The sequence below is a fragment of the Schistocerca americana genome, chromosome 5 (genome assembly GCF_021461395.2).
Source record: "Schistocerca americana isolate TAMUIC-IGC-003095 chromosome 5, iqSchAmer2.1, whole genome shotgun sequence".
NCBI lineage: Eukaryota > Metazoa > Arthropoda > Insecta > Orthoptera > Acrididae > Schistocerca > Schistocerca americana.
Window position 1 is genome coordinate 311,818,646 of NC_060123.1, and position 19,683 is coordinate 311,838,328.

General features: G+C 43.3%; 1 protein-coding gene across 1 annotated transcript in view; it reads left to right on the top strand.

Annotated features, from left to right (window-relative positions):
* Nucleotides 1-19,683, top strand: part of LOC124615739 (multiple C2 and transmembrane domain-containing protein) — a 1,088,825-nt gene that overhangs the window by 254,101 nt on the left and 815,041 nt on the right. Inside the window, exon 3 of the mRNA XM_047143819.1 lies at nucleotides 11,935-12,043. The gene's annotated coding sequence lies outside the window, so the exon portion shown is untranslated. The remainder of the gene's footprint in view (nucleotides 1-11,934; nucleotides 12,044-19,683) is intronic.

Genomic DNA, 19,683 nt, shown 5'->3' on the forward strand with positions numbered 1-19,683 from the left:
TATCCCTACCTGTTGTTGGTGTTGTGGTCTTCAGTCCTGAGACTGGTTTGATGCAGCTCTCCATGCTACTCTATCCTGTGCAAGCTTCTTCATCTCCCAGTACCTACTGCAACCCACATCCTTCTGAATCTGCTTAGTGTATTCATCTCTTGGTCTCCCTCTACGATTTTTACCCTCCGCGCTGCCCTCCAATGCTAAATTTGTGATCCCTTGATGCCTCAGAATATGTACTACTAACCGGTCCCTTCTTCTTGTCAAGTTGTGCCACTTACTCCTCTTCTCCCCAATTCTATTCAATACTTCATCATTAGTTATGTGGTCTACCCATCTAATCTTCAGCATTCTTCTGTAGCACCACATTTCGAAAGCTTCTATTCTCTTCTTGTCAAAACTATTTATCGTCCGTGTTTCATTTCCATACATGGCTACACTCCATACAAATACTTTCAGAAACGACTTCCTGACACTTAAATCTATACTCGATGTTACCAAATTTCTCTTCTTCAGAAAAGCTTTCCTCGCCATTGCCAGTCTACATTTTATATCTTCTCTACTTATTTTGCTTCCCAAATAGCAAAACTCCTTTCTACTTTAAGTGCCTCATTCCCTAATCTTATTCCCTCAGCATCACCCGACTTAATTCGACTACATTCCATTATCCTCGTTTTGCTTTTGTTGATGTTCATCTTATATCCTCCTTTCAAGACGCTATCCATTCCGTTCAACTGCTCTTCCAAGTCCTTTGCTGTCTCTGACAGAATTACAGTGTCATCGGCAAACCTCAAAGTTTTTATTTCTTCTCCATGGATTTTAATACCTACTCCGAATTTTTCTTTTGTTTCCTTCACTGCTTGCTCAATATACAGATTGAATAACATCGGGGAGAGGCTACAACCCTGTCTCACTCCCATCCCAACCACTGCTTCCCTTTCATGCCCCTCAACTCCTATAACTGCCATTTGGTTTCTATACAAATTGTAAATAGCATTTCTCTCCCTGTATTTTATCCCTGCCACCTTCAGAATTTGAAAGAGAGTATTCCAGTCAAAATTGTCAAAAGCTTTCTCTAAGTCTACAACCGAGCGAGGTGGCGCAGTGGTTAGACACTGGACTCGCATTCGGGAGGACGACGGTTCAATCCCGCGTCCGGCCATCCTGATTTAGGTTTTCCGTGATTTCCCTAAATCACTCCAGGCCAATGCCGGGATGGTTCCCCTGAAAGGGCACGGCCGACTTCCCTCCCCATCCTTCCCTAATCCGATGAGACCGATGACCACGCTGTCTGGTCTCCTTCCCCAAAACAACCAATCTAAGTCTACAAATGCTAGAAACATAGGTTTACCTTTCCTTAGTCTAACTTCTAAGATACGTCGTAGGGTCAGTATTGCCTCACGTGTTACAACATTTCTACGGAATCTGTGGTGTCACCGCCAGACACCACACTTGCTAGGTGGTAGCTTAAATCGGCCGCGGTCCATTTAGTACATGTCGGACCCGCGTGTCGTCACTGTGTGATCGCAGACCGAGCGCCACCACAAGGCAGGTCTCGAGATATGGACGAGCACTCGCCCCAGTTGTACGGACGACATTGCTAGCGACAATACGGACGAAGCCTTCCTCTCATTTGCCGAGAGACAGTTAGAATAGCCTTCTGCTAAGTCCATGGCTACGACCTAGCAAGGCGCCATTAGCCTTACCTAGTTTGAGAGTTATCGTATAAATGTCTCAAGAAGAACGTTGTAAACTAACAAAGAATAAAGTTAAGTATATTCCAAAGCTACGTATTTTCTTTATAGCAGTCATAACGTATCTTGTTCCAGACTTGACGCCAGTCGGCATGTGTGTACGCGTGCCTTTCGGCTCCCTTCTCAGTGTGGCGTAACTAGCTTGTTACGCCACACTGATCTTCCCCTAGGTCGGCATCTACTAGTTTTTCCATTCGTCTGTAAAGAATTCGGGTTAGTATTTTGCAGCCGTGACTTATTAAACAGATAGTTCGGTAATTTTCACACCTGTCAACACCTGCTTTCTTTGGGATTGGAATTATTATATTCTTCTTGAAGTCTGAGGGTATTTCGCCCGTCTCATACATCTTGCTCACCAGATGGTAGAGTTTTGTCAGGACTGGCTCTCCCAAGGCCGTCAGTAGTTCTAATGGAATTTTGTCTACTCCCGGGGCCTTGTTTCGACTCAGGTCTCTCATTGCTCTGTCAAACTCTTCACGCAGTATCATATCTCCCATTTCATCTTCATCTACATCCTCTTCCATTTCCGCAACATTGTCCTCAAGTACATCGCCCTTGTATAGACCTTCTATATACTCCTTCCACCTTTCTGCTTTACCTTCTTTGCTTAGAACTGGGTTTCCATCTGAGCTCTTGATGTTCATGCAAGTGGTTCTCTTATCTCCGAAGGTCTCTTTAATTTTCCTGTAGGCAGCATCTATCTTATCCCCTAGTGAGATGAGCCTCTACGTCCTTACATTTGTCCTCTAGCCATCCCTGCTTAGCCATTTTGTACTTCCTGTCGATCTCATTTTTGAAACGTTTGTATTCCTTTTTGCCTGCTTCATTTACTGCATTTTTATATTTTCTCCTTTCATCAATTAAATTCAATATCTCTTCTGTTACCCAAGGATTTCTACTAGCCCTCGTCTTTTTACCTACTTGATCCTCTGCTGCCTTCACTACTTCATCCCTCAAAGCTACCCAATCTTCTTCTACTGTATTTCTTTCCCCCATTCCTGCCATTTGTTCCCTTACGCTCTCCCTGAAACTCTGTACAACCTCTGGTTTATTCAGTTTATCGAGGTCCCATCTCCTTAAATTCCCACCTTTTTGCAGTTTCTTCAGATTTAATCTACAGTTTATAACCAATAGATTGTGGACAGAGTCCACATCTGCCCCTGGAGATGTCTTACAATTTAAAACCTGGTTCCTAAATCTCTGTCTTACCATGATATAATCTGTCTGAAATCTGTCAGTATCTCCAGGCTTCTTCCATGTATACAACCTTCTTTTATGATTCTTGAACCAAGTGTTAGCTATGATTAAGTTGTGCTCTGTGCAAAATTCTACCAGGCGGCTTCCTCTTTCATTTCTTAGCCCCAATACATATTATGTTAATGTCTAAGCAACGACAGTCCATTTCTCTTAACCGCACACCTACTTTCGCCTTTGAATATCTGTTCAGATGCTTTCGTGTATGTTTGTATAGGTGATCGTTTCATCTCACAAACACCAGTCGTATGCGTTACGAGTAAAAATGGCTCTGAGCACTATGGGACTTAACTTCTGAGGCCATCAGTCCCCTAGAACTTAGAACTTCTTAAACCTAACTAACCTAAGGACATCACAAACATCCATGCCCGAGGCAGGATTCGAACCTGCGACAGTAGCGGTCGCACGGTTCCAGACTGTAGCGCCTAGAACCGGTCGGTCACCCCGGCCGGCCGTTACGAGTAACATATTCATCTTCGGATATTATTGTGTCGTGATAAATAAACAGAGTTTCTGTGAGGACTGTATCTTTTAAATGTTGTTAGCTTTTGGTACTAATTTAGAAATTGTACTGATAATTTGGCGCCTTTCCCACCATAGCATATTCAACGTTTTCACGAGTTCCGCTGTTCCCTGAACCAGCGTGAATTAGCCATCTATCGCTTACCGTGTGTGTGTGTGTGTGTGTGTGTGTGTGTGTGTGTGTGTGTGTGTGTGTGTGTGGTCGTGCGTGCGGTTGTAGTTGTGGTTGTGTGTGTGAACGAAGGAAGTCGTATTCTTGAGTGCGTTCCTATTTGCTTTCGCTAACAGCTCTATATCTACTGCGCTAAGCTGCCTCCTAACGATGTCTGTAAATACGTTGCTTTAAATTTCTGATAAAAATCTATCGAATGGAATAAAGGAGACAGTTCCCCAATGGAGATGTCACGAGATGTTAAATATAGAGTGATTATAAGTTGACCGGACAAAAAATTAGTCACCCCATTGCGCTCGCGCAGTTGAATCGTTAGTCCTTTACATAGGGCGCAGTTATAGTCACTTAACTAACCGTGCGTGCACTGCCTCTACATGAGCATAAGGAAGAACAATGAAATATTCATGTCTAAAACGTACATCGTATGTAAACATGGGTAAAAGTAAGAACGTGACAGAGTGTCAAAAATGGGCAACCGTGTGTGGCCGTGCCATGGTTATACGGTGTGTGAAGTTGGCGTATTTGTTGGTGTTTGGCGGCGACTGTTCAACGTGACCAGAAGCAGTGGTGTAACACATGTCGCCACGACACACGACGTCAGAATTCTGGTCCTGGCTGAGAGCGATCGAAGATCCGTTTCACAGCCTGAGCATCAAAATCACTTACAAACCTGACAGGAATTGCTTCATGCACTGAATGAAGGTTCCTTACAACCTGTCAGTCCGAGAACATTGCGATGGGACTTGCATGCAGTGAACATTTGCAGTCGGTCACCTCGCAAGAGGCCACTGCTCACACAGGCACATAAAGCTGCGCGTGTCTTCAACGAGCTAAAAATTATCTAACGTGGACAGTACCTGACTGGCAGAACATAATGTAAACTATCTGTGGTCTGCTACGGCGTCTGACACAAGATTAGGTTTAAAGTGTACTGGAGAGGAAACTATAAGTAGCGGGTCGCCAGGCAGAACACATTTGCATGAGTAAGTAAGAGAGTGACCCACTATGACTGCATTTTAATATCAATCACATCAAAAAAATATGAAAGAGAAAACTACTTGCAAAAGCCATTGTGGATTTTGGTTTTTCATTGGCCTAGAACAGAAAAAACATGGCTTTTAGATCCCCATAACTTCCGAGAATGCCTATAAATTAATTTCTCTGAGTGGTCATCAATATTCATATAACAAATTACTGTATCAAAAGAAAACATATTTAACATGTGGTGAAATATACAAAATACGAAACTCTGATAGTGATCGGACAGGGGAATCGTGAATTGAATCTCAATGATTATCGTGAACATACACATGTGGTTCATTCACATTTAAATTTTCACCCTATAGATCACCATAAGCCACAAATACGAATTAAAACAAAACTGGTTAGTCCTAATAATTTACCGTAGAACATTTTGTATATGGGAAAGAGACATACTGCCATTAAAGTAATGGTTTCTGTAGACAAGCAGCGAGAATACCAAGAGCATTACTGGATTTCTGAGACGAGGAACGTATAGAAGAATCGCGTATTTGGACACCAGTTCATAAAACAATTGAGCATCTCTTACTATTGGATATGATTAAATAACAACGACCGAAGGTGACGTTATTCCACTACCGGTACTGAGGATCCTGGCGGATTGTCCAAGGGATATGTGGTTGAACATCAGTGCACTAATATCAGTCCTGGTGCAGAAGGTAAAGTAGCTCGCTTGGAGGTAATAATTTGAATGAGCATAGCCTTTTCGAGTGCTTTGCAACTCATACAATATAGTTCGGACCGTAGTAAACAATTAAGAATTCTTAAATTCATTAATACTAAAATGATCATAAATTGCGAACTCGCGGGAATCGCATTGATTGACGGTAATTATTCCTTGAAACTGAGAAATTGTTCGTAACAATAACCATTGTGTAAATGTCCACTTCTTTTGTATATTCGGTACGTGTGGTACCAACAGTCCTCTACACAAAGAAATCATGCAAATGAACGAAAGGTACTCCTAAACGTTTGGAATGCATTTATCTGAACTTAGAAATATCAATAAATATATATCCACTAAAAGAAAAACGGCGTAAAAAGTTAAGACTTTGAATACCTACGGAGCGCAAAATCCAAAGTGGAGCGTGTCCACGTCTGTCTGTAACGTTAGGAGTACGTGGGCGAGTTATTCGTCCACCTGGGACTGCTACTGAGGAGAGATGAACACTAGCGGGCGCAGGGCACGGGGCGCGCCGCGGCCAGCCTGGCTGATTGAGGGTTTCCGGGCAGTCCAGCAAAGACAATGGGTGCGGCACTGGAAACAGGTAAATTCCAGAGCTGTGAATTTGGACGGTTGATGGTCGCATTGTCTTTGTGCAGAATATGCTCCAGGAAATGGAGGAGCGTCAGACAACGTTAAAGACGGCCAAGTTACAGCTCTTTGAGATTCGACAATAGCTCACATCAAATATTAATGCAAATCTGAATACATTTACGAACTCAAAAAAGCGAGGCGCACCCACTGACATAACAATATCTCAATATCTTTAAAACTACAGAAGTCAATGTCTCACAGAGAATAAACATTTTTCACAATGACCCTCTGACTTAACAACTTTGAATCACTTCATGCGATTTCAACAAATGTTGTCTCAGATGACAGCATTGCACTATAGCTGTCATCCCTAAAAGCTACGAATCTGTGTCTACTTTATTTCTTGATTTACTACGTCTTTTATATCTTTTTTGTTACGTATTTATTTGTCAGGACATCGCATTCTTCACATTTACACAGCAAATGAAAGCAGCATCAGTACCTCATATATTATTATACTTGTTATTTTATTTAACGAGCAGTTTAATACTTTGCCAGCAACTTCATTAAATGTTGTTTTCTGCAAGTGATATTAAATAACAGTGCTAATTTAAGAGTGGCCAGTCGCATGTGTTAGCGGACACCACAAATGAAAGTAGTGGCAGAAGACGCTTTTGTCAAGCAGACATAAATAATTGTTTAAGCAAATTGTAGTAACAACCTGTTGTCATTTAATGTAAGCGCACTTGCGGAAGAATGCTGGTTTATTTAGTAATGAGCATATCTTTAATTATAAGTAGCTATTGGGAATAATCTGAGTGCAAGTGAACGTTTATGATATTTATTTATTTAGATATTATTGTAACATATTAGTTTCTTCTGGGAAGTGGTCATATTGTGTTAAATCACGTCTTCGCAGCTTAAGAATGACGTATTCTTGGTGGGGATGGTCTTCAATTAATGGAAAAGCAGACAGTAGTGGAACACTACGGGAGTCAAGTGGAGACGGAGACTTCTCGAGGGACGAGCTCAAGCGACCGATGCTGGACACTTTTACGAGAGTTCTGGAAGGAGGCAAACCTGCCTGTGGTAACGAGTGGTAATCGATTGTGGAGGTGATTGATTCCGGACAGTGACCGGCTGCTACCATACTTTAACTTCTGAAGGGACTCTGAATGTGCACCAGCCTACACCAGCCTAGGACTAACTACTCCCGCTTAATTTGTGGAACTTAGAATAGACAGTTTATGAGTTACTATTCTTCGTATCACGTGTGTTAATTTGTGGATCAGCATGTTGAACGCTGAACTGTTTTGAGCTGATGAATACTTTGATGACTATATAGTCATCAAAGTATTCTATATAGATCTCGTAACGCTCTCAACATAACTGCATTTTATAAGGGTATTTTCTCAATATTTCACGATCACTTCCCGTTTATTTGATATGTCCTTCCGTGAATAATCATTATTCAACATAATTTCCTGTCGTCTACATTAAGAGCAGACTTTAGAATAGAACCTTTGTTATTATGTTATTAATTTAATTTTAATCATTTCTGTGTATTTTATTAACTCGCAATTCCAGCCAATGCATAGACTATTTGACTGCCGGATCACAGCTGCAGATTATTATTATTATTTGCAGCGAATTAGCTGCAGGGTATGGAAGCAGACGTGCGCCGTCGCCCCTCTCACTGGAACGAGCAATTCTTTTTAAACATAGCCGTGCATAACCTAATTACTTACAGCACGAGTAAAGAAGAAACTCGTTTGCTCATATGGACTGCTGTTTGGGAGAGCAACTTAGCAGCAGTAACCGTTAGGGACATCTTATGTCTCACCTGATACCTGACCCGGCTTAACTCTCCAGGCAATTTGACGCTCGTGGCTCCTCAAATAAGCTTTCCATGCTCTTACAAACTTCGCGAAAACACCCTTTGTCTACATCCGTAACGATTTGTACAGGTAATCTCTCTGTCCACGTGCTAATATTTTAGTATTGCCAACTTGTCGGACGCAGGTTCGAATCCTGCCTCGGGCATGGATGTGTGTGATGTCCTTAGTTTAGTTAGGTTTAATTAGTTCTAAGTTCTAGGCGACTGATGACCCCAGAAGATAAGTCGCATAGTGCTCAGAGCCATTTGAACCATTTTTTGAACCAACTTGCTTTAGCGGAAATGCAATCCTTCTCCCAAATAACAGACTCAAACTCATTTTAGAAGACTTCATTTCCCCAGACAAGCAAGAAGTTGAAAGTAGAAATGAACATTTATTCACTCTACCATTCATTCAAGTTGACTTACACGTTGGATGGGGAATAATAGGAGTAAGGCTGAAACACACTGACACCTCGCTTTCCTCGAGGTCTGCTACAGACATCACAAAGCAGCTAGGGACAGCAATGACAGACATATTACGAACTATGAAAGGTATCTAGTGGAAGTCTATCATTGTGGCCTCGTGTTTCAACCCGTGTTCAGATAACTTCCGTTATCGAGTGCGCCGAAAGCCAAATGAAGCGTTTCGTGTCTATCTTGAATTGTACCCGCTTATTAAAGTGACAGCGAACATGAAGCAGCATATTTATTTAAACATTCTAAATGATCAGTTGCTACCTTTCAGTCAACATCTGGATGATGAGTATGCTATTGATATCCCTATTTTTCAAGTCGACAACAGTGGAGTTCATCGAGTTTGAAGAATATGTGTCTTGCTTTCTGAACACTCCCCTCCCTAATGCATCTTGACTGTCCCACGAAATCCCCTGGCTAAAGCCCACAGAAAATCTGTGGGACATAATGGAGCAGTGGGTAAAACGTCGATAAAAGCATCCCGCAGTTTGGGGGAATTGCACTATCAAATACTCAGCGAGTGGCTTCACCTTGACCCGACGTACTTGAACAACCTTGTGGGCTCACTTCCTAACTGAATTCGGGCGAAATTACACGATATTAAATGATGCTTGTAATGAGTTCTCTAGGGTGACTAACGTTTTGTCTGGTGAGCTTAGAATGACCACAGCCCATCGCGGGAGGATATGGGGGCACGTGACGCGCCAAGGAAAGTGTATAAACGGAACAGAGATGAATGAGAAATCACCCTATCTACGACAAAGTGCAGTAAAAGGGGAAATCTACTGCAGTAAGCGCCTTTGAGAAAGGCCAGGTTGTTAAGGCCCTGCGCCTTGAAATGAGCATCTCAGTTCGCGTGCTACTTTCGTGACTGTCTATGGGAAGTGGTTGAAGGACGGTGAAATCACAAGTAGGCGTGTGATAGAGGTTGGGCGTCCACGACTCATCACAGAACTTGGAGTGCGGATGTATACCCGCTTTGTGAAGCGGGATAGGCGGCGACTTGCGGCAAATCCTGACGAAAGAGTACAGCACTGGTGCAGGCACAAGTGTTTCGCAGAACACCTTAGACAGCCCTCTACGTGTTGCCTTATTTACCCAATGACATCTGCAGTTACTATTGCTGCGGTACGGGATCTTTGAGACTGGACCGTGAACCAGTGGAAACGCGTCACCTGGTCCGGTTTATCACGTTGTTACACCAGGTCGACGATCGTGTCTGTATACACCGTCATCCAGGCTAATGGGCACTCGAAGCATGCACTGCGGCACCGAAGTAGTTCGGTGGGCGCAGTGTTACGGCATAAGGGGTACTCACTTCGGCTTCCATCGGACGGTAGTGATCGAACAAGTCTTGACAGCTGTAGACCACGTCAACGACATTGCGGAGCACCTGCATCCTATCATAGTTGATGTCTTCCTCGACGGCGATGACGTCCTCCACCAGGAAGGTTTGAGGAACACGAAAGTGAACCCACGTTGATGTCTTGGCCATCAATTGGCCTTATCTGATCCAGACGGATGCTGGGACTTATCAGGCTCCAGTTCTGCGTACACAAACCGTTTGGCAGTAATTTACGAAATTGTCGTGACCTGTACGTCGACAACTGGTGCCACATTCCTTTGGAAACTGAAAAAAAGTACGCTGACATCTGCATGTCGGAGCCCCCTCATAAGAGCTGGCAGGGTTTTATTGCATCCTAGAGACGCAAGCAAGTGAATAGACTGCGCGATCCTTCACCTGGCTATAACACTACTAGACCGTTAGGGCATCTTTGGAACGCAATTCAGACGCGATTCTACTTTCGACAAGTCCTTTTATATTTAATTGTACATTCATTTTTGTTAAATACGTGTCCAGTAACTACACCTGGCGAGTTTGCGTCACAAACACGTTTTTGTGTCGCAGGTGCTACACTGATATTAGCAATACCGTTCACCTCATGAGGCTTCCAGCACCGTGGTTTGGTCTCCACTGTATTATCATATCTGTTCAGCGATGGTAAGCTAACTTCGTTCATATCTCGTGAGAAAGCCATTTTGGCTTAGTCATGTTAGGTTAATATAAGGTATCTTCTGTCTTATTCAAATATGTTTCATCATATTTTTAACCTCGTGTTTCCTATGTACACCTAAGACAAAAAAATCACTCTCCACATAGGAATTATCCGAACGGGACGGAAATCAGTGGATGTAATGGACATGTACAGACAAACAAACGATTGCAGTGTTAGACGAATGCATGATTTATTCAAGAGAAAGACGTTCAGAAGTTGAGCAAGTCAATAACGCTTTAGTCCTCCTCTGGCCCTTAAGCAAGTAGTTATTTTGCTTGGCGTTGATTGTCAGAGTTGTTTGATATCTCCTGAAGGTATCGTGCCAAATTCTGTCCAATTATTGAATTGGATCGACAAAATCCCAAGACAGTTGGAGTGCCTTGCCCATAATACTCCAAATTTTCTCAACTGGACAGAGATCCAGCGACTTTGTTGGCCCAGATAAGGTTTGGGTGGCACGAAGACGAGCAGTAGAAACTCTCGCCGTGTGCGTGCGGGCATAACAAAACGTGGCGTAGAATATAGTTCGCGTATCGGTGATCACTACCAGAGAGGACCTGTTATGAAAAGACATGGCGCCCCAGGGAATCACTCCTGGTCATCAGGCTGTATAGCAGGCGATGGTCAGGTTGGTATCCCACAATTGCTGGTCATCGGGGCTCACGAGCCGGAACTCATCACTGAAGACAGTTTTCCTTCAGTTAATGAGATCACAGGACGCATACGTGCTTGGAGACGCCCCGGACAGCCATTCGGCCCCACAGCTAGGAGTGATTGTCTGGGGTGCCATTCTATTTCACAGCAGGACTCCTTTGGTTGCTATCCGTGGCACCCTTCAGCACAGCATTACCTCGACGATGTACCTACGCCCTGTTTTGTTTACCTTCGTAACAAGCCATCCCGGGCTTACATTTGCGTAAGATAATGGCCGCTCGCACACGCCGAGAGTTTATACTGTTTGTCTTCGTGCTTGTCAAACCCTACCTTGACCAGCCAAGTTCGCCGGATCTCTCCCCCATTGAGAATATTTGCAGTATTCTGGGCAGGGCCCACCAAACAGCTCGAGATTTCGACGATCTAACGCGCCAATTGGACAGAATTTCGCACGATATCTCTCAGGAGGCTATCCAATATCTCTGTCAATCAGCGCCAAGCCGAAGAGCTACTTGCTTGAGGCCCAGAGGTGGACTAATGCGCTATTGACTTGCCCAATTTGTGAAAGTCTTTCTCTTGAATAAATCATTCAATTGGTCTAAAATTGTAATCGTTTGTTTTTTTACATCTATGTCACATCTACCGATTTCCATCCCATTCGGATAATTCCTTCGTAGTGCGTTGGTTTTTTTTTTTTTTTTTTTTGTCTTAGTGTGAATATGAAGTTAGTCCGGGTACATGTTCATTATTTTATAATTTATTGTTTACAAGATGTGTATAGTCCAGCAGTTGTTTCTGATTTCCCTTCTCCTGTCCGATCTGAAGATCGGCATTATGGACCAAAACCGATTATGACAATGGGATCGCGTTTGTTGCAGGTGGAGGACGCGACGCGTAGGCGAGAGGCGGCGCTGCGCCAGCACACGTTCTTCCTGCTCAGGGTGCTGCTTCGCCGCGGAGTCGACCTCGCGCCACGCGACAAGGCGGGTGAGTACACGTTGGGAGCGCCTGGCATGTATGCTGTCTGCGCGGCGCGGCAGCTGTTTAGGAAGCATAGCACAAGAACGGAGAATTCAAGCACTTCCAAAACTACTGTAGGTAACAGACATGACGAGGTCGGTCAGCGAATGCGTTTTACTGGCGAGTACATTTCACTCAGACTGACACACAAACGAGAGTCACAAGTAATCAGCGATCCAAGCGTATCCCTGCACTGTCACTGCCAGTTCAAGACTCTCACTGCACTACAACAAGAATGTAGCACAGTTTCACGCTCATAACTTATATAGGCTGGTTTTCCTGAATGGAGACAAACGATAGGAAATGATACGTGAGAGTACAAGGAGCAAGAAAGATCATATGGACATATGGCTGTGATGTACACCCACTTGAAGGTGTAGGGAGATCTTCGACAGTGACCTCCATATGAGCACCAGGTGTCGAGTAAGCCAGACGACCACGTCGAACATTTCTCACGACCGCTACTATCTCATCACCTACAACGGATCAGTGCCTTATTACCCACAGACTATACTCTTCCTTCACAACGCCCACCTGCAGGATACGGAGAATCCCCATGGTATGGTGGCAACGAAACATCTGCGCTAGTTCAACCTTAGTGTGTGTGGGTACGGATTACTGATTACCACCTCGTGGGAGGAGTCACCCTTCCACATCTATACTTCCTGCGGATGATCCTGCTTCCCTTTCTGAAAGACTTGCCTTTGGTGGTACGAAGGGTACTGCGGCTACTACATATTGGTGCTCCAGCTTACTGCCACCTTCAGTGTGGAGATAAACACTAGTACAGACAGAACATTCCTCTCCCCCGCCCCTCCCACCCTTGCCTGGCGTGTTCTGATGTGTGCTTTCCATCACTGAAACCGACACTGTCAAAGATCTTGTATCCGCGCACTGACGTGTGTATCTCCGTCGCAACGCATTTCCGTCCAGTGCCGATATGACGTTTTTGCTCGTTATCCCCTCAGGGACCGTTTTCTGCAGTTTGTCTCCAATTAGCAAAATCACCCTGTATAGTTTGTCCTTTCTTCGTGTCAGGAGACGAGTGATCTCGAACTCAGAACGTATGAACTTGGAATATTGTTAAAATCTGTCGCACACAAAAAATCTAAAACCATCAGTGGGTTCATGATTGAATATTTCACCCGTTGACAAGGAATTCGAAATACTTCACTGAATTAGTTTTTGAATAATAGTGACATAAATATTTATGACTTTTTCCGGCAGTTTCCAGCCTATATCTTCTCATCCACTGTACCTAACACGTGTTTAGCATTTGTAACTCATGCGCATCGAATCGGTGCACCAGTTAAGCTGTGTGGGAGACTAGAACGTCTACCTCTACGTGGTGTTGGTGCTCGGCAGTATAGTGTGTTATCTAATCTGACGATATCACCATCGAATAATATGCTATATGAGCGAATGCACTGCTCGTCAAGCAGTAATTAAGCAATTCATCGTACAAGCTTCAAAGGGTGACCACCTGTATTGCAACAGCAACTCCGTCACAGTGAAACTACAATATAGATCTGTATTGACTACATTTATTTCTTAACGGTCGCCTAGTTTGAATCATTTGTACGATTATGAAATTGAAAAAAATACAGGATAAATGTCCATTTTAGTAACAGCAGTTTTATTCTATCAATCAACAAAAGAAAAGATGACTGTTATTCAGCTATCGCCGTACGAATCTTACACTATTTTTAGCAAACAATTCACAGTAGGAAATTACTGGTATCTGACGGAATCATCCAGACCTTCGACGATTATTCTAATCTAGCTGGAATCTGTTTAGCGTACACTATAGACTACCTAATCTGTGCACTTCACAATTAGGCAATGTGAAACGTATACTAGATCCCTCATCTATAATCCAGTTTACTAAGGCAACACCAGCTGCTGACAAAGATGCAAAGATGAAACGGGTACTAGACCCTTCGACTATGATGCAGTACACTAAGGCAACACGATTTGCTCACAAGTATGCAAAAATGAAATGTACACTAGCTCCTTCGAAATATAGCCTAGTTTACGAGGGGAACACAAAGAGTGTGAGATGCGTAGACAACGGGTAGTGCAAGACGCAAAGCGCGACACTCAAAGAACACAGCAAAACAGGCCAGGGCGAAGACGCAGCAGACGCTTTCGTCTCTCCGTGACAGGATAGCATCGCCGTCACCGACTTCTCGTCCCCTACTCCCCTCTCCTCTCACCCACAAATCTACTTGGAGGAGAGGATTCCCAACTTTAGCCACAGTGCAGGGGAAAGCCGCCGAAACTTTTCTTCCATCCCTTACCAATCGTATTTCTCCATGCAGAGGTTGGTACTGGCTTAAAGGCAGCGACCCACTGTTTGGCCGAGGAGTCCTTCATGTCAGAGCGCAAATGTGACATTGGATGCTCATTCCAGAACTGCAAAAGCATTCCATTTTTCCACGGTAAACTGCAGGAACTGCAGGCCCGACATTTGTATCAGCTCAAACAGGATTATTCGATTCACTTCGCCTGGCAATACCCCAGGGAAACAACGCGGACGAAAAGCAAATTTCAAAGATATGCAATGTCGTTCCGACAGAATGAAACACGCACACCTTCCTGCTAGATTCTGTGACTCCGCCCTTCTCTCTCTGGACCAAGTATTTCCTGGAGTCCTCGTGGAGGAACTACAAAGCCTTCTCGTGCAACTGCGGTCTGTTTCCGTCGAGGCAAGATGATACTTTTAACTGTGACATACATCTTCTGGTGCATATTAAAGAAATATGGAAACAAAATTATTAATCGTCGCATAGCGACATTTGATGAAAAATTCACTCAGTGTTTGTGGTTTACTTACGGATAACATGATTTCCTGATTTTAAGCGTTTTTGCACCCCACAAAATACATATATCGAAATAAAGTAAACGCTATACTTGGCTGTACAGCAAAAGTAATCTAGGGCGAAGCGTTTGCTTATCTATGAAATGTGCAGTTAGCGCTTTTAGGTATATTATTTTCATAATTTTAGTGCATTTACTGCTCTTACATAAACTGTAACTAATTATCTATGTTTTGGTGTAGTTAGGGGCCCATTTCATCTGATTAAGCTTAAATTATGCGTCTGATAGTTCTTTTTATGTTACAAGACTCCACTGGTCCGTCCACACTGTTAATAAGAGTGTGTCTGAGTTAGTGATTTTCTACCAGTTCTGCGGTTTGGTCAGCGGCAAGCGTCAACACTCCACGCCAAGTACCTGGCTGGGTTTTACCCACTGAGCATCGCGACAGGGGTACGTCTTCTAGCTTCAGCTGCATTCCTAGCCGGCAGCTCAGGGCCACACCTCGCTGACACCTGTCAGTCTCGAGCGTTTATCTCACCTCGGCCCACCTGCCGGACGCGCCACCGCCTCTCTCTCTCTCTCTCCCTGCCTCCCTCCCTCTCTCTCTCTCTCCGTCCGTCCGTCTCTCTCTCTCTCTCTCTCTCTCTCTCTCTCTCTCTCTCCTCTCTCTTCGTCCGGTCGTCAGAAATACTATTGTAGGGACGCCGACAAGTTCAAGGAGGTACTCATTCGAGGAGAGACATAGAATGCACATTTACACGGTGTGTTCCGGTGAACTTTAGGTATCCCATAGGAAGAACAGCGCTTTTTCTGATAACACATTGCGGCCAAAATTAAATCAGTGCGAAATGTGTGCGGTTTACCTGGAATGCGTTTAATGCACCCGTGGATCAAATGACAGGAAGTCAACAACTGTGTGATATTTTTATTGTGATGTAACAACAGGACACAGTGGACGTATGTTCTTGACATGAATTCATTATATATCTGCTGAACAATGGATACTGCACGCTAAATGAAGACTTCTGCACTATAAAATCGCCTGGTCTTTCTCTCTGTTACTTTTATTGGTAGCTCAAGCTGAAAAGACAGATTTGCACAAAGTACCGCGATGCAGTGGATGAGCTACAAAAGCACACTGAAATTACTACCGCTGCAATCTCTCCAAGAGAGCACATGTCTCAAATGATTCAAAGTGATCACACAAAGAGAAATCCACCTGTTCGTTCTCTAGGATAACATACTCCATGTCACACTTACAAATATTTTCTAGACTAACTGTGCGTGTCTTTCTGTCTGTGTATGCGTGTGTGTGTTTTCATCCTGTACTACGGTGTCTGTGAATGGAAAATGAACAGGACCTCCTTGGCAGATTAAATATGTGTGATAAAAAACAGTCTGGATTGCTATTTTTTTAAACGATAACCCATTTCAAAAATTTTTTCAAATGGCTCTGAGCACTATGGGACTTAACATCTGAGGTCATCAGTCCGTTAGAAATTAGAACTACTTAAACCTAACGACATCACACACATACATGCCCGAAGCAGGATTCGAACCTGCGGCCGTAGCGGTTGCGCTTCCAGACTGAAGCGCCTAGAACCGCTCGGCCACTGCGGCCGGCCCGACCCATTTCAATCTGAGTAGAAGACGAAAGTGAGAAAAGGAAGACTCAGGCGTTATAATACAAAAATTTCGTGAATATAACATCGTAAATAATACCGAGAGTGGAACTACAAACAATATTAATACGCTATGAGCAAATTCATACCTCCTGCTGGAAGGCGCACTTTGTCAGTAATGATAAGAATGTAACATAAAACTACGTAAAAGATGCAGCAGAAGCCATGCGGAAGGTTACATGGCAAATAAGGAGACAAATTGACAAGTCAGTTCCGCCACATGACTGACTAGTCGACTGATTCAGCTCAAATAAAATTCTTCCACAAGTAAAATTATTGAAATCGAAGCTACGTTAACCTAATACACGTCAGTATGTATGATGTGTTCCATGATAAAAGTATAAATACAAATCTAGGAAACAAGCTTTCATTATATTTTACATTGTACATACATTTTCATGTGTGTTTTTTATTTTTATTTTTTTTTTTTTTTTTTAATTTCATGAGACACAGCACAATTAACGGACACATTTCATTTGCGTTGTTTGACTCTCCCACCTATTAAAACACCACTTTAAGAACTTACGTTCATTTAAAACTAAAAATTAGTAGGGCTCTTAATATAAACAAAGATTAATATGATAAGAAGAAGGTGGTTACGAAAACAGCTATACCTTCTAACAAAGGAGCTGCAATATAACAGTATGAGAAAACACAGAGTGGCCTCTAAGGTGCGACGCATAGTATTTGTATGTCCATCTGTTTGGCAGGAGGTCTTTGGGAAGACGACCGTTTACTATCGTGACAAAATAAAACATCTACAGCGGTCGTTATGATTTTATTTTATTTTGTTGCGACGAGTTTCAGCGCTTCAATGCGCCATCTTCAGGCTGTAGTTGATGCTCTATGTTGGCAGTTGCCGGTTAGAGTGCTGACTCATTATCTGCGTATCCAGTCATGCTGACATCAGATCCGATATATATACGGATCGTATCAACCCGTTCCGCGTCAACTACATCCTGAAGATGGCGCATTGAAGCGCTGACACTGGTTGCAACAAAATAAAATAAAATCATAAGGACGGCTGTAGGTGTTCTGTCACATACTATAGTAGGGTGAGTCTTGAGTGAGGCACAAGACATATAATTGACTATTTAACTATCTCCATTGCATCCTCTGTCTTTTTTACGTAGTTCATCTTTCAGTACGAGCTCTGATTTCCCTTATTTTATCGTGGTGATAGTTTCTCCCTATTTAGGTCGGTGTCAACAAAATATTTTCGCATTCGGAGGACAAAGTTGGTGATTGTAACTTCGTGAGAAGATTCCGTCGCAACGAAAAATGCCTTTGTTTTAACGACGTCCAGCCCAAATCCTGCATCATTTCAGTGGCACTCTCTCCCATATTTCGCGATAATACAAAACCTACTGCCCTTCATTGAACTTTTTCGATGTACTTCGTATCAGTCCTATCTGGTAAGGATCCCACACCGCGCAGCAGTTTTCTGAAAGAGGACGGACATTAGTGTAGGCAGTCTCCTTAGTAGGTCTGTTACATTTTCTAAGTGTCCTGCCTATAAAACGCAGTCTTTGGTTAGCTTTCGCCACGACATTTTCTATGTGTTGCTTCCAATTTAAGTTCGTAATTGACATACCTAGGTATTTAGTTGAATTTACGGCTTTTAGATTAGATTGATTTATCGTGTAACCGAAGTTTCACGAATTCCTTTTAGCACTCATGTGGATGACCTCACACTTTTCGTTATTTAGGGTCAACTGCTAATTTCCGCACCATTGAGATATCTTTTGTAAATCATTTTGCAACTTGCCTTTGTCTTCTGATGATGACTTTATTAGTCGATAAACGACAGCGTCATCTGCAAACAACCTGAGACGGGTGCTCAGATTTTGTCCCAAACTTTTTATGCAGATAAGGAACATCAAAGGGCCTATAACGCTACCTTGGGGAACGCCAGAAATCACTCCTGTTTTAGTCGATTACTTTCCGTCAATTAATACGAACTGTGACCTGTCTGACAGGAAATCACAAATCCAAAACTGAGACGATATTCCATAAGCACGCAATTTCACTACAAGCCGCTTGTGTGGTTCAGTGTCGAAAGCCTTCCGGAAATCCAGAAATACAGAATCGATGACAAATCCCTGGTCAATAGCACTCAACGCTTCATGTGAATAAGGAGCTAGAGGTTTGATGGAATGTGTCGGTATAGTTACGGCAGCAAACCAGGACTGGAAATTATTGGGTAGTCGAGCTTTGAATCGTGTAGGATCCTACAGAGGTGTTCGATGTGAGTGCGAATATGTGTGAATTTGACGAGATGTTAAAGGATCCACGTGTTGGTAGATAAACGGATACAGACGCGAGGCGGAGAGCATGGCTTTCAAAGATTTGCAGGGGCTGGTAGAACGTAGGTGGAGCGGAGTAATTGCAGCGCGCTGACGCATTTAAACGGTTATTCTTGCCACGCTTCATATCCAAGTGGAATGGGAAGAGGCTCCAACATGCGTTACAGTGGGAAATGCTCTGCGCCAACATTTAAAACTGAGCTACCAAGTATGGTTTACAAAACACAGTGAGAAGTGCCCTGTGCAGTACACTTCAGAGTGGTTTGTGGAGTATGTATATACACTACCTGATCAAAACCGTCCCGACATCACTAAGCAATCAGGCAATGATCACTGGATATCACGAGACGCAGACTCGCCAATATAAAAGGAGGCTGCGAATATTGTGTGGTCAGAAGGGAAGCAGTAAAAGGAGAACAGGTCAGGCAGGAGGACTTAGTGAATTCGAAGGTGGACTAGTCATTGGATGTCACCTGAGTAACAAATATATCAGGGACATTTAAACCCTCCTGAAGGTGTGACTTAAGTGAAAACGCGAAGAAACAACCACAGCTAAACCAAGCCATGCAGACCTCATGTACTGACGGGCAAGAATCGTCGAGAATTGCGAAGGATGGTTGTAAAAATCGCATGAAATCAGCGAGGGATCATTCGTGTGACTCAAAGCGCTACCAGTATTCCAAGTATCAGAATGACTGTGCGTTGGGTGTAAAAAAAAAGATAAATAAAATAAAGGTACAATGATCTAGCAGCTGCTAAACCACACATTTGTGTTGCCAGCGTTAAGCAACGCTTGAGG